Here is a 24,655-nt window from a genome sequence, read left to right as displayed (position 1 = left end):
TGGCAGACCACTTTCAATCAGTTTACACCCCAGAAGTGGTGGTCACGCCGGAACAGGCGGAACTGGCGCTCCAAGAGATTGAGGTGGAGGGGCTAACGCCGGAGGCGCAAACCGAGCTGGAAGCGGATCTCACAGTGGAGGAACTCCGTATGGCGATAGGCGCACTGCACACGGGCAGAGCGCTGGGCCCAAATGGGATCCCGATCGAATGGTTCCAAACGATGTCCGACACACTGGGCCCACCGCTACTGGCCATGTTCGAGAACTGTCGTGAGTCAGGAACGCTGCCACCGGATCAGCGCCTGGCAACGATAGTTGCTATCCCAAAACCTGAGAAACCTCCAGAATGTTGTGCATCCTACCGCCCGATCTCGCTACTCAATGCAGAGGCGAAGATCCTGGCGAAGGTGATCGCTAATCGACTGACCCCACACCTTGGCCAACTGATCCACCCGGACCAGTCCGGCTTTATTCCTCACAGGAGTACAGCATTAAATCTCTGTAGAGTACACGGCGCGTTGGCGCGTGCACACTCCTTGACAGAACCAGCAGCCATCTTGTCGCTGGACGCCAGGATGGCCTTCGACATGGTGGAGTGGCATTACTTGTTCGCAGTCCTGCACCGGATGGGCTTCGGTCCGAAGTTCCTATCCTGGATCCGACTACTCTACACAGGCCCAGTAGCTCACGTAGCGGCCAATGGCCACATCTCCCGTGCGATCTCTTTGGCGCGTGGAACCCGCCAGGGCTGCCCCCTCTCCCCATTGCTGTTCGCGTTGGTCCTTGAACCCCTCGCGATCGTCCTCAGAACGACACCACTGTTGAAGGGCATCAGGTGGACGGAGACCTGGGAAGATAGAATATCATTGTATGCGGATGATATGCTGGTGTACGTATCAGCACCCGAACGGAGTGTCCCGATTTTACTGGCGCTTTGTGACAAACACGGTGCGGCCTCTGGTTATACCATTAACTGGACGAAATCGGTCCTTTATGTACTGAAGGGCCCTCGACCAGTCCTCCCGGAACATTGTCCGTTGGTGGTGACAGATGTCTCCTTCAAATATTTGGGAATCCATGTCACTAACGATGTGACCGTCTTCACCAACCGAAATCTGGCGCCCCCCCTCCTCCGTTTGAAGGCAGACGTGCGGCACTGGTTGTAGGAGAGTAGGGTCTGCTATCCTATGGTCACCCCAAATTTTTGCTTTTTGCTTCACTGGTTTCTGACTTAATGTGGCTGTGGGCCTGCTAATCAGACCCACAGCCTGCTGTTCTCTCTCTAAATTGATGCCAATGCACTTTAGGTGCATTACGAATTGGAACTGGTTCACCTTATGAGCCCCTGTAATAGTGCACCCTAGGTGCCCAGGGCATAGGTGTATCCAAGGCCTACCAGGGGCTGCAGCACGTATTGTGCCACCCCTGGCCTGGCCTCCATCTTTGACACAACTGGCTGATCACTCAGCTGGGGTAAGTCGGTGTAACCACCTCTTACTTAGGTACAGTATGTCTGTGCCTAAACCCTAAACTGGACACATATGTTCCTATCAGCCACTCCTATGGAAGGCCTCATCAATCCTGGAGGCAGAGTGCTTGGAAATATGTGAGATGGTGCTCTGGCATGAGCTGAGCCTGTCTGCAGCTGTCGGGAGCAACTCCCTAAGCTGTTCCGGGATATTGCCATACCATATACTCTTAAGTGCATTATAATCCTCGCGGTTAAATGCTATCTTTGGTTTGGCTTTATCAAAACATGTCGAGTAAGGTGTCATACGAATTGGAATACTATCCCCTCGCCAATTCTGGCGACGGGGATAGCATTCCACCCTTCTAGAGGGACACGACATGTGTGTAGCCTTAACCCCGGTTAAAGTTAAACAGAGCCTCAGCTTCACAAAATGGACGCTGCCACCACAGACACAAGTCTGGCCTCCTGCTGCTGACCGAAACTCGGCAGATGGTGGCCTGGACAAAGGGTTTCCTGCCTTGGGAGGTGCGAGCACCACCCCAGACAGGATTTTGTGTATTAGGTAGGACAGGGCTGAAAAGAATCAGACATGCCCGGGGCACACAAGGTGTCCCCGTGCATAGGCCAGTCCAAACCGGTTCTGGGGCCTTCCAGCCCCAGTCCTGGCGCGGAGCTGGACAAAGGAAAGGGGGTGTAACCGCCCCCCTTCCTGGTTCCTCCCAGAGGAGGGACCTAGTAGGTGATCCACCCCCAGTTTGGGAATAAGAGGGGGAGCAGTGCCATTGCACAGCAGATCATCCCGAAATCAACTTAAAACTAAGAAGAAGACTGGACTTCGACATTCTGCTGCACAGAAGACTGAAGAAGAATCTCCCTTGTGGCCAAGGAGTGACCACCCTGTGAACACAGGTACCAACCAGCGACTCGACGTCTGCTTTGCCGCCGCCTCCCGCCGGAGACCGAGCCCAGAGCCCGACAAGAACCAGACTCCCAGACCTCTCAGAGCCCGATCCACAGTCCCTGCGAAGAAGGGACCCGTGGAGGCACCGAGTGACGTGGGACCGGACCTCTTGGAAGACACTCGACAAGCTGACTGCGCAGCTTCTGAGGTATCCTCGACGTTGTGCTTTGGGGATTGAGAACCCCCACCACCGAGCAGCCCTTGCACCGAAGATCAGCCCTCCAGCATCTCCACGATCTGCGTGGGGCCCTTTTGCATTGTGCCACTCGATGCGCCATCCCGGCCACTAGCCACGCGGCCAGCGGCCATCGTGGCGACGAACCCGAAGATTTAAACAGCAGGTCTGGTTGCTCCAGACCTACCCAAGCTCCTGTGAAAAGGAGCACCCGCTCTGACCTTGCTGGTCCGAGTGAACAGCATCTTTCAACTTCTGCGTGGCTTGCATTTGCCAAGGCCTGTTTGCTCCGATCAGGTCGCCGACACCGCCGACAGCGAGAAGCCTACGTGGGACAGCTCGTGACCGACTCCTGGACGTCCTCGACCCCGGGTATCCACGTGGCTGCAGAAAGAAGCTACCCGACAACGCCTGTTTGCACCCGACATCGCCTGGTTCCAATCTGGTTCCACGGTAGTCACTGGCTAGTGACTTTGAACACTGTCCCCTCTGCTTTCAGGTCTTCAACTCTTCTGATCCACCCTTGGATCCACCGGAACTCTTCTCATCGAGCCGCCTGCAGCATCTTCAGCTCCAAGCACCATCGACCAGCGTGACGAAACCCGACACATCTTCGACCCTGTGCACCCGCTTCCTGTGGGTGAGGTAACTCAGCTCCGCCGGTGCTCCTGCACTGGTACACATCCCAAGGGCCTGTGTTTTAAGTTTCAGCTCCGTAGGTCACTCGGAAGGTTCCTAACTTTCTAACTTTGTGCTTTTTACGCACCATAGACTTTGTATTGAGAAGTGCGTGCACTTTGAACATTGCACCCGAGTCCCGTGGGCCTTTCCCGACTTAGTTAACTCCAGTCTCGAATAGCTCCAGCGATTCCCAAGGCCCTAGGCCTCTTCACTTCCCTCTAGGTATCTCTTATACCACTTTCTTAGTATATGGTTTAGGTGGCCCCTAGGGCTCATCCACATTGTGCAACTTTTGTGTATTTTAAACTGTCTTGTGATTTAACGCTTGTGCTTCTGTGCTCATAAAGAGTCCAGGGGATTTTAATAGTTAATAAATCAATATATATTTTCAATATATATCTGTGTGGTGTCCCTTTCATTTGGTATTCAAGGGGGTTGTGTATGGTATAACAGCTGGCTTCACATGCCTTTCAGAGTTTAGCCTAAGACTGCTTTGTCCACGTTACCACTAGGATAACTGGTCTACAAGGTTGAATTACAACCATCATCATAAGGGTTGCTTGGCATGGTACAAAGTGATCACTAGAACTAGTGAGCATTATATACCAGGCCAACTTCTCACATTGGTGAGCAGCGGATTGGGATCTGAGCTTGCTGTTGTTTTACCATTACAATCTTTGAGATTATCATTTGAAAGATCATACAGGTACCTGCTAGGTACATATAAAACAAGACTAGTATACTTAAGTTCTACTGAACTTAGTTGTTGTAGAGCAAAGGGAGTAGCACACCCTAGCTACAACTACTAGATAGGTTTAGTAGGTAAACACCAGTGTAGGTAGATTGCAACACATCCACCCACACTAGAGCAATGTCTGGAGCAGAGGGGTCCAGTGGACTTACTCCTGTTGAGAGTGACCCTCCAAGGGCACCATCCAAATTTGCTATTTTCTCCTTTAAGGAATTAAGACAGCTTTGTGTCTTAAGGGGTCTGAAGACAGGGCCTTCCCCTACTACAGACCACCTAAGAGAGCTCTTAGACCAGTCTGAGACTCTAAAGCCCTCTAAAGCAAACCCCACAGGGGATGCTGAAGGAGGCCATCCTTCAGAGGATGACACTGTAGACACCCCTACCCCTATCATCCTAGTAGATGAGGAAGCCTCCACCACTGGAGCTCCTCAAGTAGATGTAGAGGAAGAGGAAGAAGAAGAGGAGGAGGAGGTGGAAAGCAGTGAGTCAGATGATGACAGAGATAGTCAGGTGCTGGTCAGTAGACTGAACCAGGCTAACTTAAGTCAACTTGGGAATGAATCAGGTAACAACCCATTCAGACCCCCAGGTGGACTTAACCAGGGCCATAGGAGGAGAAGGCATCACTCAGGTGAATCCAATACCTCCCATGTCTCTAGAGGCTCTCATGGTCACTCCAGAAAGGAGATGACTAGCCCTCAGAGAAGGGAACATGAGGCCAAGATGAGAGAGGCTGAGCTTAGGATCCAGAGGCAAGAGTTAGAGGTTGCCCTGGCTAAGGAGAAACTTGCTAGAGCAAGACAGCCTAGAGAGAGTGGGGTAATAGAACCCACTGGTGGCAGCAATATCCACAAGGATAAAGACAGGTCTTTTGATAATAGAAACCTGAGTAAGATTGTGCCCCCCTACAAAGCTGGGGATGACATCCATAAATGGATTACTGCAATGGAGAGAGCCTGCAGAGTACAGCAGATCCCTCAGGAGCAGTGGGCAGCAATCTTGTGGCTCTCCTTTGAAGGTAGAGGCCGAGACAGACTCCTCACAGTTAGTGATGGGGATTCTAGAAACTACCTGGTCCTGAAGAGTGCTCTGATTGATGGGTTAGGCTTAACCACTGAACAGTACAGGTTAATGTTCAGAGATACCCAGAAGACACAGACTCAGGACTGGTCTGAATTTGTTGAGTGTGCCACTAAGGCTCTGGAGGGATGGTTGCTGGGAAGCAAGGTTACAGACTATGAAGGATTGTACAATTTGCTGATGAGAGAACAAATTTTAAATAATTGTCAGAACCAGCAGTTGCATCAACATTTGGTTGACTCAGATTTGACCTCTCCCCAAGAATTGGGAAAGAGGGCAGATAAATGGGTAAGAACCAGAGTTAAGCAAAAGAACCAGAACCAGAACCAGGGTGGTGACCAGAAGAAAACAGACCAGAAGGGTGGGGAGCAGAAAGCTAAAGACCAGAAGTCTTCAACAGGGCCCCAAACTGAGACAGAGGGTGGGTCCCAAACTTCCAAGAAGAAGAAGAAAGAAGGTCAGAAGAAACCCTGGTGTAAAACTTGTAAGAACACCTCTCACTGGACAAGTGAGTGTAAAAAGGGTGGAGCCCCCAGCACTGCAGCCCCTAAGGCACCTGCACCCAATAGTACAGTTAGCAGTGTTGGTCCTCAAGCCAAGGGTTTAGTGGGAATCACTTTGGGAACTGAAGGAGATTCTGACCTAGTCAGAACCCTTACACAGGCTGTTCTGGTTTGTGAAGGGGACATAGATTTGACCCCTGACATAAGTCCCAGTAACCTGGGCAAATACAGACAGACACCTTTGATTAACAACAAAGTGGCTCAAGCTTACAGGGACACATGTGCCAGTGTCACTATGGTGACACCTAACTTTGTGGACCCTGGACAATACATGCCAGGCGATGATTACCTGGTGACCAATGCCAGCAATGTCACTACTACACATAGTGTGGCACTTGTTAACTTTTCCTGGGGAGGGGTAACTGGCCTAAAGAAAGTTGTGGTTAGTGCTGATCTCCCAGTAGAATGTTTGTTGGGAAATGACCTGGAGAACTCTCTATGGTCAGAAGTTGAGTACAGGACTCATGCAGAGATGTTAGGGATATCATCACATGTCCTTGCTGTGACCAGGTCACAGGCCAAAAAGTGCCTCTCTGAACCTCAGGTCTTGGATCCTGGAACAATGGACCAAGTACCTCCCAAGAAGAAGAACAGGAGGGTTAAGGCTGCGCCTTCCCAACTGCCTACAAGTGAGGATCAGGCTTCACAGGAAACTGATCTTGAGACCCCTGAAGGAACTGTCCCTGAAGAACTTGAACCTGATCAGGTTGAGTTTCTGGGGACAGGGGGACCTTCTAGGGCAGACTTGGGGCAGGCTCAGTTAACCTGTCCTTCTCTTGAACCCCTCAGACAGCAGGCTGCTGCTGAGGCTGCTGGGAATGCTCAAGGTGCCCATAAAGTATATTGGGATGATGGACTCCTTTATTCAGAGGCTAGAGACCCCAAGCCTGGTGCTACCAGGAGGTTGGTTATACCTCTGCAATTTAGGGGCTTCCTACTCACCTTGGCCCATGATATTCCTTTAGCAGGACACCTAGGCCAGAACAAGACTTGGGACAGGCTTGTCCCTCACTTTCACTGGCCTCACATGTCTGAAGACACCAAGGAGTTTTGTCGCTCCTGTGAAACCTGCCAAGCCAGTGGTAAAGCAGGTGGAACAACAAAGGCCCCCCTGATACCACTACCTGTGGTGGGGGTTCCCTTTGAGAGAGTGGGGATTGATATTGTTGGTCCAATGGATCCCCCTACAGCATCTGGGCACAGATTCATACTGGTGGTAGTGGATCATGCCACCAGGTACCCAGAGGCAATTCCCCTTAGGACCACAACAGCTCCTGTTGTGGCCAGGGCCTTACTTGGAGTTTTCTCCAGAGTGGGGTTTCCTAAGGAGGTAATATCAGATAGAGGTACCAACTTCATGTCTGGATATTTGACAGCTATGTGGAAGGAGTGTGGTGTAAACTACAAGTTCACCACTCCTTATCACCCACAATGCAATGGGCTTGTTGAGAGATTTAACAAGACCCTAAAGGGCATGATTAAAGGATTACCTGAAAAGCTCAGGCGAAGATGGGACATCCTTCTGCCCTGCCTTTTGTTCGCTTACAGAGAGGTCCCTCAAAAGGGGGTTGGCTTCAGCCCCTTTGAATTGTTGTTTGGGCACCCTGTAAGAGGACCCCTGTGTCTTGTGAAGGAAGGATGGGAGTTACCTCTCAAAAAGCCTAAACAGGACATAGTGGACTATGTACTTGGTCTCCGCTCCAGGATGGCAGAGTACATGGAAAAGGCATCCAAAAACCTTGAGGCTAGCCAAGAATTACAAAAAGCTTGGCATGACCAAAAGGCTGTCCTTGTTGAGTTTCAGCCTGGACAGAAGGTATGGGTGTTGGAGCCAGTGGCCCCAGCAGCACTCCAAGACAAATGGTCTGGACCCCATACAATTCTGGAAAAGAAGGGAGAGGTTACCTACTTGGTGGACCTAGGAACTCCCAGGAGCCCCCACAGGGTGCTCCATGTGAACAGATTGAAGGCATATGTCAGCAGGGCAGACATGGGCTTGCTCATGGCTACAGATGAGGGACAGGAGGAAGAGAGTGACCCTCTCCCAGACCTGCTCACTCAGAACCCTGAGGATGGCTCAGTTGATGGTGTGGCCTTAGGTGGCAGCCTCACTGAACATCAGCAACATGACTGCAGACAAGTTCTACAGGCATACAGGCATATGTTCTCATTGACACCCAGTCAGACTAACTGGTGTACACATGTGGTGGACACTGGTGACAGTCTTCCTGTAAAGAGCAAAATTTACAGGCAACCTGACCACGTCAGGGACTGTATAAAGACTGAGGTGCAAAAGATGCTGGAATTAGGTGTCATTGAGCCTTCAGAGAGCCCCTGGGCTAGCCCAGTGGTTCTGGTCCCCAAACCTCACACCAAAGATGGCAAGAGAGAGATGAGGTTCTGTGTGGATTACAGAGGACTCAATGCTGTCACCAGGACAGATGCACACCCTATTCCAAGGGCAGATGAGCTCATTGACAAGTTGGCTTCTGCCAAATATTTGAGCACATTTGACTTGACAGCTGGCTACTGGCAAATCAAGTTAGCTGAGGAGTCTAAAGCCAAGACAGCATTTTCTACCCCTAGTGGGCATTATCAGTTTGTGGTGATGCCCTTTGGTTTGAAAAATGCACCTGCCACCTTCCAAAGGTTGGTGAACCAAGTCCTCACTGGGTTGGATGACTTTTGTGCAGCTTATCTGGACGATATTGCTGTCTTTAGCTCCACCTGGGAGGATCACCTGATCCACCTGAAGGAAGTGCTTGAGGCTCTGCAGAAGGCAGGCCTCACTATCAAGGCAACAAAGTGCCAGATAGGGCAGAGCAAGGTTGTATACCTGGGCCACCTTGTAGGTGGAGGCCAAGTTCAACCACTGGAGAGTAAGATCCAGACCATCAAGGACTGGTCCCCTCCAACTACCCAGACTCAGGTCAGAGCTTTCTTGGGCCTGACTGGGTACTACAGGAAGTTTGTTAAGAACTATGGGTCCATTGTGACTCCTCTTAATGATCTGACATCCAAGAAGATGCCCAAAAAGGTTCAGTGGACAGAAATCTGTCAAAAGGCATTTGATGACCTGAAGAAGGCCATGTGCTCTGCACCTATCCTGAAGAGTCCTGACTACTCAAGAGAGTTCATTGTCCAAACAGATGCTTCTGAGTTGGGAGTGGGAGCAGTGCTTTCACAGCTTAATGTAGATGGCCAGGACCAGCCCATTGCTTTCATTAGCAGAAGGCTGACCCCCAGAGAGAAACGTTGGTCAGCTATAGAGAGGGAGGCCTTTGCTGTGGTGTGGGCCCTGAAGAAGTTGAGACCATACTTATTTGGCACTCACTTCAAGATTCAGACCGACCATAAGCCCCTCCTATGGCTTAATCAGATGAAGGGTGAAAACCCCAAACTACTCAGGTGGTCCATTTCCCCACAGGGGATGGACTTTACAGTGGAGCACCGCCCAGGGACTGACCATGGCAACGCAGATGGTCTCTCCAGGTACTTCCACTTAGAACATGAAGACACAACTGGTCAAGGTTAGTCTAATGTCCCTGCGTTTGGGGGGGGGTTATGTAGGAGAGTAGGGTCTGCTATCCTATGGTCACCCCAAATTTTTGCTTTTTGCTTCACTGGTTTCTGACTTAATGTGGCTGTGGGCCTGCTAATCAGACCCACAGCCTGCTGTTCTCTCTCTAAATTGATGCCAATGCACTTTAGGTGCATTACGAATTGGAACTGGTTCACCTTATGAGCCCCTGTAATAGTGCACCCTAGGTGCCCAGGGCATAGGTGTATCCAAGGCCTACCAGGGGCTGCAGCACGTATTGTGCCACCCCTGGCCTGGCCTCCATCTTTGACACAACTGGCTGATCACTCAGCTGGGGTAAGTCGGTGTAACCACCTCTTACTTAGGTACAGTATGTCTGTGCCTAAACCCTAAACTGGACACATATGTTCCTATCAGCCACTCCTATGGAAGGCCTCATCAATCCTGGAGGCAGAGTGCTTGGAAATATGTGAGATGGTGCTCTGGCATGAGCTGAGCCTGTCTGCAGCTGTCGGGAGCAACTCCCTAAGCTGTTCCGGGATATTGCCATACCATATACTCTTAAGTGCATTATAATCCTCGCGGTTAAATGCTATCTTTGGTTTGGCTTTATCAAAACATGTCGAGTAAGGTGTCATACGAATTGGAATACTATCCCCTCGCCAATTCTGGCGACGGGGATAGCATTCCACCCTTCTAGAGGGACACGACATGTGTGTAGCCTTAACCCCGGTTAAAGTTAAACAGAGCCTCAGCTTCACAAAATGGACGCTGCCACCAAAGACACAAGTCTGGCCTCCTGCTGCTGACCGAAACTCGGCAGATGGTGGCCTGGACAAAGGGTTTCCTGCCTTGGGAGGTGCGAGCACCACCCCAGACAGGATTTTGTGTATTAGGTAGGACAGGGCTGAAAAGAATCAGACATGCCCGGGGCACACAAGGTGTCCCCGTGCATAGGCCAGTCCAAACCGGTTCTGGGGCCTTCCAGCCCCAGTCCTGGCGCGGAGCTGGACAAAGGAAAGGGGGTGTAACCGCCCCCCTTCCTGGTTCCTCCCAGAGGAGGGACCTAGTAGGTGATCCACCCCCAGTTTGGGAATAAGAGGGGGAGCAGTGCCATTGCACAGCAGATCATCCCGAAATCAACTTAAAACTAAGAAGAAGACTGGACTTCGACATTCTGCTGCACAGAAGACTGAAGAAGAATCTCCCTTGTGGCCAAGGAGTGACCACCCTGTGAACACAGGTACCAACCAGCAACTCGACGTCTGCTTTGCCGCCGCCTCCCGCCGGAGACCGAGCCCAGAGCCCGACAAGAACCAGACTCCCAGACCTCTCAGAGCCCGATCCACAGTCCCTGCGAAGAAGGGACCCGTGGAGGCACCGAGTGACGTGGGACCGGACCTCTTGGAAGACACTCGACAAGCTGACTGCGCAGCTTCTGAGGTATCCTCGACGTTGTGCTTTGGGGATTGAGAACCCCCACCACCGAGCAGCCCTTGCACCGAAGATCAGCCCTCCAGCATCTCCACGATCTGCGTGGGGCCCTTTTGCATTGTGCCACTCGATGCGCCATCCCGGCCACTAGCCACGCGGCCAGCGGCCATCGTGGCGACGAACCCGAAGATTTAAACAGCAGGTCTGGTTGCTCCAGACCTACCCAAGCTCCTGTGAAAAGGAGCACCCGCTCTGACCTTGCTGGTCCGAGTGAACAGCATCTTTCAACTTCTGCGTGGCTTGCATTTGCCAAGGCCTGTTTGCTCCGATCAGGTCGCCGACACCGCCGACAGCGAGAAGCCTACATGGGACAGCTCGTGACCGACTCCTGGACGTCCTCGACCCCGGGTATCCACGTGGCTGCAGAAAGAAGCTACCCGACAACGCCTGTTTGCACCCGACATCGCCTGGTTCCAATCTGGTTCCACGGTAGTCACTGGCTAGTGACTTTGAACACTGTCCCCTCTGCTTTCAGGTCTTCAACTCTTCTGATCCACCCTTGGATCCACCGGAACTCTTCTCATCGAGCCGCCTGCAGCATCTTCAGCTCCAAGCACCATCGACCAGCGTGACGAAACCCGACACATCTTCGACCCTGTGCACCCGCTTCCTGTGGGTGAGGTAACTCAGCTCCGCCAGTGCTCCTGCACTGGTACACATCCCAAGGGCCTGTGTTTTAAGTTTCAGCTCCGTAGGTCACTCGGAAGGTTCCTAACTTTCTAACTTTGTGCTTTTTACGCACCATAGACTTTGTATTGAGAAGTGCGTGCACTTTGAACATTGCACCCGAGTCCCGTGGGCCTTTCCCGACTTAGTTAACTCCAGTCTCGAATAGCTCCAGCGATTCCCAAGGCCCTAGGCCTCTTCACTTCCCTCTAGGTATCTCTTATACCACTTTCTTAGTATATGGTTTAGGTGGCCCCTAGGGCTCATCCACATTGTGCAACTTTTGTGTATTTTAAACTGTCTTGTGATTTAACGCTTGTGCTTCTGTGCTCATAAAGAGTCCAGGGGATTTTAATAGTTAATAAATCAATATATATTTTCAATATATATCTGTGTGGTGTCCCTTTCATTTGGTATTCAAGGGGGTTGTGTATGGTATAACAGCTGGCTTCACATGCCTTTCAGAGTTTAGCCTAAGACTGCTTTGTCCACGTTACCACTAGGATAACTGGTCTACAAGGTTGAATTACAACCATCATCATAAGGGTTGCTTGGCATGGTACAAAGTGATCACTAGAACTAGTGAGCATTATATACCAGGCCAACTTCTCACACTGGTCGTCCCTGCCGCTCACACTTTTAGGCCGCGCCGCGCTGTTCAAAATGATGGCGCTCCCGCGCCTCCTATATGTCTTTGAGAATGCGCCTGTCCTGATTTCGCCCTCTTACTTCCAGAAAATTACCGCGATGGTTACCACTCTACTTTGGGGTGAGCGTCCCCCAAGGATAGCGCACCTCAAACTGAACCGCGGCTGGTACGATGGTGGCATTGCACTGCCGAACGTACAGCTTTATTATTGGGCATCCCAACTTAAGGTACTTAACCAATGGATCCATGCACCACACACTGACCCGGCGTACATGGCGGACAGGGCCCAACTCGGGACACAGAGTCTCCTGGCCCCCCTCTATAACCACAGTCTACTCAAGAACCTGATTGGCCCCACTAAACACACAATTACCCTATGGTACAGGGCACTCACCAAGCTACAGTGGAAGGGAGTCATTACGAAGCTTACCCCGCTCTGGGACACTAAAAAACTGGGCTGCCTGAGGACCAGTAAAGGGTTCACCCAATGGGACAATATAGGCATTTCTACAGTGGGGGACCTCTGGACGTCCACTGGGGTGATACCATTCGAGCAACTCCAACAACAATATGAGCTGGGCCCCACGGAAACATATAGGTACGTCCAAATCAGGCACGCTCTCCTGGCGGTGTTGGAGCCGGGAACCACAATCCCGGAATCCTCGCCCCTAGAAGACCGGCTCCTCACGGATTACATGCAAACGAAAGCCACCTCACTCACCTACCGTAAATTACTGAACAATCTCTCTGACCCCCTACAGACCTTGCGAGAAAAATGGGAGGATGAGTTGGGCGCTATGGATGAGACGGACTGGAACGCTGCTGTGGCATCCCCGAGAGAGGCTGGGGTTTCCGCCAGGTTCAGACTCATACAACTGAAAATACTGCACAGAACATACTACACTAGGACCACCCTACACAAAATGCACAGGGCTGACTCCCCTCGTTGTCTTAGAGGATGTGGGGAGGATGGCACACTATTGCACACGTTGTGGGGCTGCCCTCTCATTGCCCGGTACTGGCAACAGGTCATGCGTACGATTTCCCAGGCCCTTGACACCTCCCTCACACCCGAACCGCGCCTCTGTCTTCTGAATGTTTGGGAGGGCACTGATCTTAACCTCAGACAACAGCAGTGGGTTACAATTGGAACGATGATGGCTAAGCGTGATATGGCACAGAGGTGGGGGGTGGCTGAGTTACCTACCTTGTCGCTATGGTGTCAAAATATGGACAAACTGATGTTAACTGAACGAACTGTCTACAAATTGAGAGCGAACCCAAAGAAATGGAACAGGGTGTAGGAGGCCTGGAATAGATATAGGGGGGACCTGTGCGACCCGCTTCAGGAGACTGAAGACGAGGACTCGGAAGATGAGGAGGAGATGATTGGCTAACCTATGGGCTGCCACGGGGCAAGACTAGTACGGTACTCATATAATTGGAACTCCTGCTCACGTTCTGCGGGGGGTGGAGGGGTTGGGCCTGGGGTGGGGGGTCGGTGTGTTCTACTAGCGTCTTCTGTTCTACATTGCTTCGCATCTAAGCACTACTATTGAGCCACTTTGTTTGGTTTGTTTTTCAACGTTTTATACATGGAACAGTTAACGATAATGCTATTTAAAAAAGTAAAACTTCATAACTCCGATGTTTCTCCTTATGGTCTGCCGTATCATCCTTATCCTTGCTGCCGGACCGGAGGGTTGTCGGCTAAATAGCTGTGTACTACTACGGGACATCCTGTTCTTTTCTCCTGTCATGACTACTGTGTAATTGTCTTGTTGTACAATGGATGATGAACATCAATAAAAGTTTTTACGCCAAAAAAAAAAAAAAACCCTTAGCAATTCACTGAAAAAACCATAGGTTTCAGGGACGTTATAGTTAGAAATGATCATTTAAAAGACCTTTGAAATTCACTGACAAAAACCATAGGTTTCAGGGACGTTATAGTTAGAAATGAGCATTTAAAAAACCTTTTAACTTCACTGAAAAATGCATAGGTTTCAGGAATTTATAGCACTAGAACAGGGTATAGGGTGGGACACTTAACTGCACTCAGTCTAATGAGTCTTGGTCATGTTATAGCTAGGGGTGCCAAGAACCTGAGGCCATATACCCCTAGGCCTCCAAAATTAGTGCCTAGGCACTGTATACAATTCACAAAGATAGTTCGGCACACCACCAAATATTCAATCAACAATATCAGAGAATTCAAAAAATATCAATAAGCCATTATGTGTTCTTTTCTTTCTTTATTTTCAGTCTTCATAGAGTAGCCAAAGTAGCCAACGCGTTTCGTCCAGAGGACTTCTTCAGGGCGAATCCTTTTATGTTTCTGGTTGAAGTAGGAACTACTTTTCGAGACGACACCGAGGAGGCAACACGCAAGACCCACTTGGCGAAGGTGAACACTTTCATCACCAGTACATATGCGCGTTTGTCATTTCTCTGCGCTGGAACATATTTTTCTCTCCAAAAAACCTTCAACCAGAAACATAAAAGGATAGCTGCCAAAACAGCATCTGGAGACCGGTCTAATAACTTTTATTGCTGGAGAAAACTGTTCCTTTTGATAAAATCCTTCACACCATATCACATTCGCCCTGAAGAAGTCCTCTGGACGAAACGCGTTGGCTACTTTGGCTACTCTATGAAGACTGAAAATAAAGAAAGAAAAGAACACATAATGGCTTATTGATATTTTTTGAATTCTCTGATATTGTTGATTGAATATTTGGTGGTGTGCCGAACTATCTTTGTGAATAGGTTTCAGGAATGTTTTAGTTAGAAATTAGCATTTAAAAAACCTTAGACTTTCACTAAAAAAACCAAAGGTTTCAGGGATGTTATAGTTAGTTGGACATTTAGGTCATAGAAAACTAGAGAAATTCTGCAGTTATAGTTAGTTGAGGTTACTATAACTCGCGCCCCCGCAATGCACTGCTGATGACGTCACATGTTACAATACTCATTACATATTCAATGATATCACTGATGACATCACATGCATAGATCATTTGTAAATCCTAACTTAAGCAAAAAAAAAATCTCGTTTAAATGATCCCCATGGATTGAATGAGGAAAATGTGGATTTCAAATTTCTTCAATGTTCTTCAATTCTTCAACCTTCTTGATTCTCAACCTGAACTGGTTACTGGTAGCTGGGAGCCGTAATTTTTACTGTCAGAGAGGTGAAGAAATAACAGCAGCCACTGGGGTCTCAGGTTCAGTCTTTCTTTCAACATCTTAATCAGAGGACCCATTAATCAAATGCTAAAAGTGAGAAGAGTCTCTGGCAACAGACTTCCCAGGGTGCTTAGCAGTCACAATTGGTCCCTTGGTGGAAGCAACGTGGAAAGGTACAGCAGGTTATGAAGCATCAGATTTTCTCATTCATATTTGGCGGGTGATCACTAGATCTCCTGTTTTAACCTCAATGTTCTTTGCATGTCGCCTCTTGTCAGCATGGGCTTTCATCTTTTTTTAATGAACCAAGTCCTTCATTCCAGTTGTATTATGAAAACTTTTCTATTTTAGTCCCCTTGGTTCTGCACTTTTCTGTTGCTTTTCGCCTTGCTGTGTTATGTTTGCTCCTTGTCTCTGCGCCAGGATGCTCCTTCGCTGGAGTCGCTGTGCGCATAATAAATTGTTATAACATTAACATTAACATTAACATTAACATTATCATCACCTTCTCTTTTGTTGGTCCATTAAGGTAACTAGTTCCAGATGTAGGAGAGAAAATACCGGTCGGTAATGGCCAATTTCGGCCGTTACCGACCGGTATTTAGGATTTGGCATGTAGGGGCCGTCATTTTACAGAATCGGTACATTTACCGATTCGGTAAATTTACCGATTCTGTAAAATACTGAATCGGTATTTTTACCGATTCGGTAAATCCACATGTAGGTGACACTCCTAAGAGTGTCACAGGCCCTTAAGAATCGGTATTTTACCACCCAATCCAATTGGGTGGTAAAATACCGAATTCAGGTGTGCATGCACATATGTGCATGCACACCTGTGCAATGTGAAACACAGACATGCCCTTAGGGCATATCTGTGTGCCACATGGCACACAAGTCCGGAATTGGGGTGCTAGAGGGTGTCAAAGTGACACCCCCTGCACCCTTGCAGGATTCGGTATTTACCGATTCGGTAAATACCGAATCGGTATTGGCCATTGATTCCTATGGGTTTCATGGCCCATAGGAATCAATGGGCAATACCGATTTGGTATTTACCCAATCGGTAAATACCGAATCCTAGCGATTCGGTAATTCTGAAATCTAATTAAATACATCTCCCCCCCTTCATATTTACCGACTCTTAAATACCGAATCGGTAAAATTCGGTCTTTAAGAGTCGGTAAATATGAATTACCTACATCGGGCCCTTGGTTGTCATTGCTCTACCGAACATCAAAGTTGCAGTACATTAGCCTGTGGTAGAGTGAGCTGTTGAGCCATAGGCTTGTAGAGTGGAATTCAACACAGTCTGCAAATTGAGCCTCTCAAGAGTTACATGCTGCACTGCGTTCTTTAGAATACTCATAAAATGCACAACAAGTCTATTGGCCTGTGACTATGAAGGTGTACCCTTCTGATGCTTTACGTTCAGATGCTCCAAAAAGTCCTTGAATTCTGAACTGTTGAACGGCGGGCCACTATCAGACTTCAAATCTTTGGAATCCCTTATGTTTCTAAAATGATCTCAAGTCTCTTAATAACTCACTGATAAGTTGTTAGTGAGAGATCCTCTATTACTGGAGATTGAGAATTCTCCTCCACAATTACCACCAGATGATGTCCATTATCGACCAAAGAATTCAATAACTATTCTCTCCCATGCATGCTTAGGGAGTTCTAACATGTTAAGATATTGAGTAATATTTATAGGGAGGCAGTTACATACATGATAGGCCTTGAGTTCCTCTTCAACCTTCTCATCCTAATATGGAAACCAAACTTGATCTCGGAGAGCAACTAGGTGGAAACAATAACACGATGTCCTTCGTGACCCATTTAAATTATTTTCTGTCTTAAACTCTACCGAGTTTTGATTTTTGACCCTGCCCTATAACTCCTTTCTGGATTATAGACAGTTCATCTAATGTTTATGTACTTTTTGTAGTCACCATCACTGCTGAGAGGTCGAGCGAGTCGGTTTCATGGCTGATGTGTAATTGAATCTTTCAACTTCAGCATGTAACAATTATGGTTCATGGCACTGAGGATCTAGTCTGATGTTATGGCAGCTGGTGTATTAGACTTTACAATGAAATTAATGTAAGCGTCAGCTGTCTTGGATGAAGTACCTTGGCTTTGTACAGCCAATCTGGAAAAGTAGTCATCAGTGTTTTGATCCTTCCAAGGACGATGTACAAGGGTGCAATAATAATCTTGTGATTGGAATCCCCAGTGCCAATGCGAGGAAGCATCTTGGCTTTTAGCTTGCCAAAGATAGTCAATAAAGCTTGCTAATCAGCTAAAAGCATAAAAGGTTTTCTATATAACACTAAATGATATAGTTAACAAGCCAAACATACTTTCTCAGGTTGAAAGTAGGCACGGATCATTTGAGACAAACCTGTACAGGCATATGACACAATATGCTTTCAAGCATGGGAGTGATGTGCCAGAATGACACTTAAATTTACTGGATAGTTTCAACAACATCATTGGTATGGACCTTTGGATTAAATTGAGTTATTTCAGTGGAGTTTTCAATGGCTTGTTTGGTATTCTTGAAACTTCTCTCACATTCTTGTGACCACTTGATTGAAACACTTTTTTTTCTTTAACTCTTGTACAGGAGCACTTATGATCACAAAGTCTCATAAGTTTTTTGAACATTAACACTAACCCTGGGTGGGTAACTCTGCTCTGCCAGCGGAGTTTGTGGAGTTTTGCCTACTGTGTGCTTCATTGCAAATGTGGAGGTAGGCAAAACTCCGCCTCCATGGCGGAGCGGAGTTAGCGTCTCTCTCCCCCCTCCCAAATTCTTTAAAAATGATAAAATAAGGCACTTACCTGAGTGTCTGCCACCTCCCCTACCTGGACACTCTCCTTCCTGCTCCTCTTGCATCCTTCTTAAGTGAAAAAAATGATACGTTGTACGTCTTGTGAGCTCCGCCCACCCGTAAGTAACAAGCCACGCCAAGAAACAAACATATCATTGGGGATCAGTATTGGACAGTGCTTGTACTTTAGTAGGAACAGGTATCATACGCCACTAGAAAAGATATGGCCAAAGAATTTTAACTTGGTCTTGTGGAACTTACACTTGTCTGCATTCAAAGTCAGGCCTGCATCTATCAGTAACATACTTGGGGAGAGGCTTATCATGCTCCTTTTGTGCAGATCTCAGAATCAATATAACATTGCTAAAGTTGAATGCATTCATAACCAGCTGTATGACAAGTTGAATGACGTCTTGGACAAGTTCTGCAGCCGATGACACATCAAAATGAAGTCTTTTACATGGAAACAGACTGATGTTTGTAGAAAACATTGTAAAATACCTGCCATCTTCTTCAAGTTCCAACTGATGATAACCTTTACTTATATCAAGACAAGAGAAAAACTTTTCACCAATTGATTGTATTTTCATGTTAGCAATATGTGGACCTGGGTGTTGTTCTCATTCAATTGCCTTGTTTGCTTGGTGCATATTAACGGATATGTGTACAGCTCATTCCATGTCCTTTTTGGGTACTACCACTATGGGAGAAACCCATGGCATTGTGTTGGACAAGTTGTCTCTGAGCAACTAGACACACATTGTAAATATATGTCACTTTCCTTTCATATACTTAGTAACAAGAAGAGAGAGAGGGAGACAAGGACGCTCCTATACCCCCAGGATAATATTAGAAACCAACAACGGAGCGTCAAACACTACATCAAGGGATGACTACCAGTGAAAGCAACAGTGCAGTGAAGAATTTTAAAATGGCCAATTCGATCGAAAAAATCTTTTTTTAGTTTCGCCAAATGGACAAATAAAAAAAAGTGAAGGATAAGGGACACAAATTAAAGGTCCACTATTACCCCTAATGAAAAAACATTCAACATGTTTCAGCCTATGTGATAGGGTCTATCAGGCATTCGTCAGGACCAGGTGAGTGTGAATATATTTACAGTACTGTGTGTAAAGCCTCGGTGGTATGGGCGCGCTAAGGCCCACCCTACCAAAGGAATGTTATGTTAAAAATACAAAAATTATGTATTTGATTCCATTAGGATTGGAACCGAGTTTATGTTATGTTATGTTATTTGCATTTTAATGCGCGCAGCTGCTCCAGCGAAGGAGCGTCCTATTAAAGTAACTATTAAAAGTGCTCAGTTTCGGCACTTCATAGGTCACGGGAGGAGGGTGATAGCTATTCGGCACACCGCCCTGGAAGCTAGGCACCTGCTTGGTACCTGTCGTTTCCTCATTTACCGGACCCCAAAGATCTTCGGTTCCAATCCTATCTGTCCATTTGGCGAAACTAATAAAAGATTTTTTCGATCGAATTGGCCATTTTAAAATTCTTCACTGCACAATCACAAAACCAGCTCTGCAGTAACACTGGCGTTGAAGCACACCGGGATGACACTAGGCCATTCCTGGTGGGGCCCGATGATGAAACATGTCAACGACCAGGTCGGTGAGTGAGGGCTTTCAATAAAAAACAGAGTGTAACAGCTTCTTGTTGCTTTCACTGGTAGTCATTCCTTGATCTAGTGTTTGACGCTCCTTTGTTTGTTTCTAATAAAACTTTCCTTTCATAGTCTTTAGCATTCCTAAACTATTAAACAATGAAGGAAATTATTATTTTATGGGGAGCATTCAGGTTGTAATTCCCGGAAATCAGTCCCATATCAGCAGTTGTACTGAAATTGAGCAGACATGTTCTTGCTGCTGTACTTTGGAGCACATGAATGGATGCCTTCACCTTTGTTTCCTCATGTTTAAATGTTGCTACAAATTAACCTGAACTTTTTATAGGCATCAATGTAGCCCATGTATACACTTTGCTTTTAAATGTCGTAAGTCGAGGCAAGGGAGACAATTCATGGTATTTCTCCTCAGGCATTATGTTTATCAATGTGCCACTGTTGATGATAAAAAGTATTGTGCAGTAATGTGTTTTTAATGCAATTTTCAGAAAATGTTGGTATGACTTGGAGACTTTTCCATGTTGACTTCTCTTTGACTGTTATTTTTCTTCACATGTAGCCAGACATGCAATCATTTCTCTGAGATAAACACTAACATGGCGCAATAATTCTTCCTCACTTACACTGTATACTGAGGCGGAGGAACTGTTTGATGTTGATTTAGATGCCAATTGACTTCATTCGGTGTCAACTCTCAATTGATGTTGCTGCTTGGCCTTGTGGGTGTGCATCGTACATTGCCTCTGGAATGTTTTGGTGGCCATTTTGTCTACGTGCCATTGAGGAAATATAAATTTTATGGTCAAGTTGTGTTCCCTAGCGCGTACCCCACCGACTCCATGTACCAGCTTAAAATGCATGTAACTTCCCTCCTGTGTCAGCTATGAAGACGCAAATACATTTGCGTCCAACGTTAACTTGTCCTCTTCCAGATCCACCCTGAATGGATTAAATAGTCCGTTCCTAAGTATGCTATGCCACCGTCTTTTTGTAGTGTACTTTACATGTTTTCCTGCTCTGGCAAAGTAGGCCCTGAATTTCTGCCACCGAGCCTCTTTTCTGGCTTCTGACTCTGACAGCCTCAGCCCAGGCTGCCTCTGTACCCGTGAACTCTGACTTACTTCCAGCGCGGCCCCTCGCGCTCAGCTCAGCCTGCTTCCTGCCAAGACTGACTATAACCTTCGAGTTATCTGTTCCGCTCCTCGAAAATGCATTCCTGCCTACTAGCTTCAGTAAACATCCTCCCCAGCTGCAGAGCCAAAGGGCCGACCTGTCTCAGTGCAAGTAATTCATAGCTTCTGTTACCATGCTTCCATGGAAGGCCCCGTGCCCCCACGCTTCTCATGCAGACACTTAGGCGCTTATACACGCATCCACAGTTAGTATAGAATAGCTTCTGCCCCAGAGACCTTTCCGTCCAGATAATATGGTTCCTAAACATCAGATATCAGATATGGTAGAAGTACAAGTTGATCTGACATGCCAGACTTCTGTCTCTTTCCGTCAGTGTAAATGTCAAGTCCCCTGCACCCCTCCAGTTTCACGTCTATCACACGTCATGCAGCTGCGCGCGCATCCAAGCTTCCGATTTCTGCTGACATTGCAACATTTCTGTTAGTGCCACCCCTTTGTGACACTCATCTGTGACGTTTCTAGCACACACCTCCAGTTCACGCCTAGTCTACGCCTTCTGATTACGTACTAGTAACACGTGTATACTGTTATCTTGTCTTCTCTCAGCTGTTACGCCTACTATACTGTTTCCTATGACATGAATTAAGTATATAAGCTATGTACTGTCAATAAAATGTAGCGCTCTATCCCTTCTTCCACCCCTGCGGTGGGAAGAACATGATATTATGGTCCTGACCATTCCTTTTTGAGGAATAAAACCCCTAAGAACTCTAACACCACGGACTCTGGTTCTTTCTTTCCGATTTGAGTTATTATTGATTAAGTACCTACCTGCATAGAAATTAAGAGAGTAAATTATATATTTACGTCATTTTGGCACCCGAATAGGGACCCCTCCCCCACCTCACGCGCCGGTTGGTGCGTTGCAAGCTCTGCCCCCTGCCATCAGTTAGATGGAAACTACGCGTACCGGCAGGATTTCCTGCATCTCCCTCTGACCCACGGAGGTGACGAAGACTGCGATCAGTGCCTAGACGAGGCGGTGAGGAGTGCGGAGGATCCCGACCAGAGCCTAGCCGAAAGAAGCAAGGTCCGAGGTGTCAAGAGGCCCACCAGTTTTCCGAAGCTTTCCGAAGTTTTCCGAAGTCGAGCCGAGTCGAGCCCCGTCCAGTCGAGTTTTCCGAGGCCTTCTGTTTCCGTGCTTCCCGGTGAGTACCATTGCTGGGACGTATCTAGACGGGTTTGGGTACACAAGTCCGGTCTGCACTGTTTCTAGGCAGTGTATCTGTACTGTTTAGCAGTATATCTAGTATTCTGAATTCCTGCACTGTTACACCAGTGTATCTGTACTGTTTAGCAGTACATCCAGTATAGGGGGTAGTCATCTATGTCTCAAATGTCTTTTCATGTGATAAATGTTGTGGTATGAATGTGACCGTTTTAATGTACATTATTGTGTTTCTTGTATAAACTAGCTGTATCCAGTATTAAGTAGTAAGGATTGAGTATTCAGTAATAAGTAAACAAGATGCCGTTTTTCAACAAGCTAAAGCAGATAGGAACTAGGAAAGGGATACTAGAAGAAGAAATTCCTATTCCCCCTAGGGACACTCCAGGTAACTTTATGTATCATAAACATGGCATAGATGCCATATTGTATCTAGAGTTATGGGCCGACTATACCAAGCATCTAGACGAAAGATACAGATGGCCTGTTACCGGAACATGGGATGCCGAGTGCATCATGAAGGTAGAAGAAGTATTATGGAAAAAGAAAGCTAGACAATCTCAGAAAGACGCCATAGAATTTTGGCGTAAGGAATCACATAAGCGTGCTGAGAAAGCACTCCGTAGAAAAGACAGACTTAAAGAATCAGACAAGGCCCAAGAAAACGAGTTAGTTACTGAAGGGATCCGAGTAAAAACAGAACAAATAGACCGTGCCCGAAACAATCTCGTAAACGGTATGTATCTTGCGGCCGAGGGTACACCTGAGGCCCTATCAGAAATACCGAAAAACTTACCGCCACCATTAGTTCCAACTAAAGTAATGCATAAGACTACTAAAGACATATTCCTAAATCCTTATCTAGAGGATGTAGCACCTGCTTACACCAATCTGCCTGTTCGTGCCTTGCCTACTGACAGGGACGGGGGTGGCACCCCGCCCCCAGATCATGTCCCGCCGGTACCGCGACAGACCTCCCCCGTTCCGCCAGCCCCGCCACTTCCCGCACCCAAAATTGACCTACCGAAACCACGTCTACCTGATCCTACTAAACGACAAATTCAAGTTCAGATACAGACTCCACAGGGAGATAATGTCCAAGCATCCGCTTCAGGAGGTGCGACCGCGGGTCTTCGGACCCCGCCATTAACACACAGATTCAATCTCAGGGACATGCAGAGTCCTCTCACGTTCAGGTCACCCCGCCTTGACGCATTAAAGGAAAACATTTCAGTTTGCAGATATGATCCAGTACCCGGAAAAGACGATCTAATGATATTGGCATCACTACGGTTAAGATCTGCTACTGATATCTTGCTATGTTATGTAGGAATGAAGGACCGTCTAGATAGAATATATGAGTTTGTTCAGACAGGGAAAGACCCTGACAGTATCAAGGATGCCATGGAGAAACAGAAAGTTGAAGTTCAAGCACAGATACTACGATTTTTCATAAATTGTCTAATAAGAGAACGAGACAGGCCCGGAACAGATCAAAGTGAATTAGATGCACTAAACAAGTGGGGTCAAAATATAGCTGAAGGAAAACATGACAAGGGGACTTGCATAGCCAGTATGTACAAGAAAATTAGAAAAGCAGTGATAACAGTACACCAAAAAGAAAAAGCCTCCTCCGAGGAGGAAGAAGAACTTGAAGAACCAGCAAGAGCTACAGATACTATAGCGTATGTAGGTAAGGGAACTTACCTTAGGAAAGGTATCCGTCCAGAAAGCAAGAGAGTTTTTCTCTCTGCTTTAACAAACCCGAATTCTTCTGAACATCAGTTCCAGGAGACTGATAAAAGACTACGAGAAAGAATGGGGTACCATGTACTCAATTCAATGGATGAACAAGAACTAGCCCGGTCAGCCATATTATGGGCTGAAAATCCAGACATATATAATGATGATACCTTAGCACAGACGTTTCTGAACCTTTCCCCAGACGAACAGAAATTAGCAGGTGTATACATGATTCAGCACCTCCTCACGAAATACAGAAACCAACATTCTGATCCAGGTCCCTTACACGAAACATTAGAAGCACTACTCATGGATAGATGGAGAGGTTTTAGTACCAAGTTAATACAAATAATTCTAGAACAACGACATAAATATAACACTTTCATAAGCTCTGAATATGTTCCCGCCCCGCCTCCAGAAAGGAAAATGTACCACATGCAATGCGGGAGTGGCATTGAAAGCCAGAACCCCTTACGAGAAGTACACCCAGTTATGGGTGCGGATCACCTCCTGAAGCGTGTATATGTACACACGCCACTGACTAAGTTAGAACTGTTAGAAATGAAGAAACTAGTCCCGCGTCACGATAAAGACCCGGCAGGCTTTCACAGAGAGCTTAAAGACATGTTACTAATGGGGGATTACACGTATGAGGATATCATGAAAATGTTAAAGGTACTGTTGCCCACGGGCATCTACGAGAAATTAAAGGAAAAAGAATGGGAGGTGGGAGAGAAAAAGATTGCATGGGCAGAAATAGAAGACGAAGAAAGCAAACGTGTCCCAGGGGTAGGCCTTGGGGAAAAGACTAAAGCATTACCCGGTTTAATAGTACAGGTTCTGCCAA

This window comes from Lissotriton vulgaris, chromosome 3_1, assembly GCF_964263255.1.
Source record: "Lissotriton vulgaris chromosome 3_1, aLisVul1.2, whole genome shotgun sequence".
Lineage (NCBI taxonomy): Eukaryota > Metazoa > Chordata > Amphibia > Caudata > Salamandridae > Lissotriton > Lissotriton vulgaris.
The sequence above is the reverse complement of the archived record's forward strand: the minus strand, read 5'-3'. Positions refer to the sequence as shown.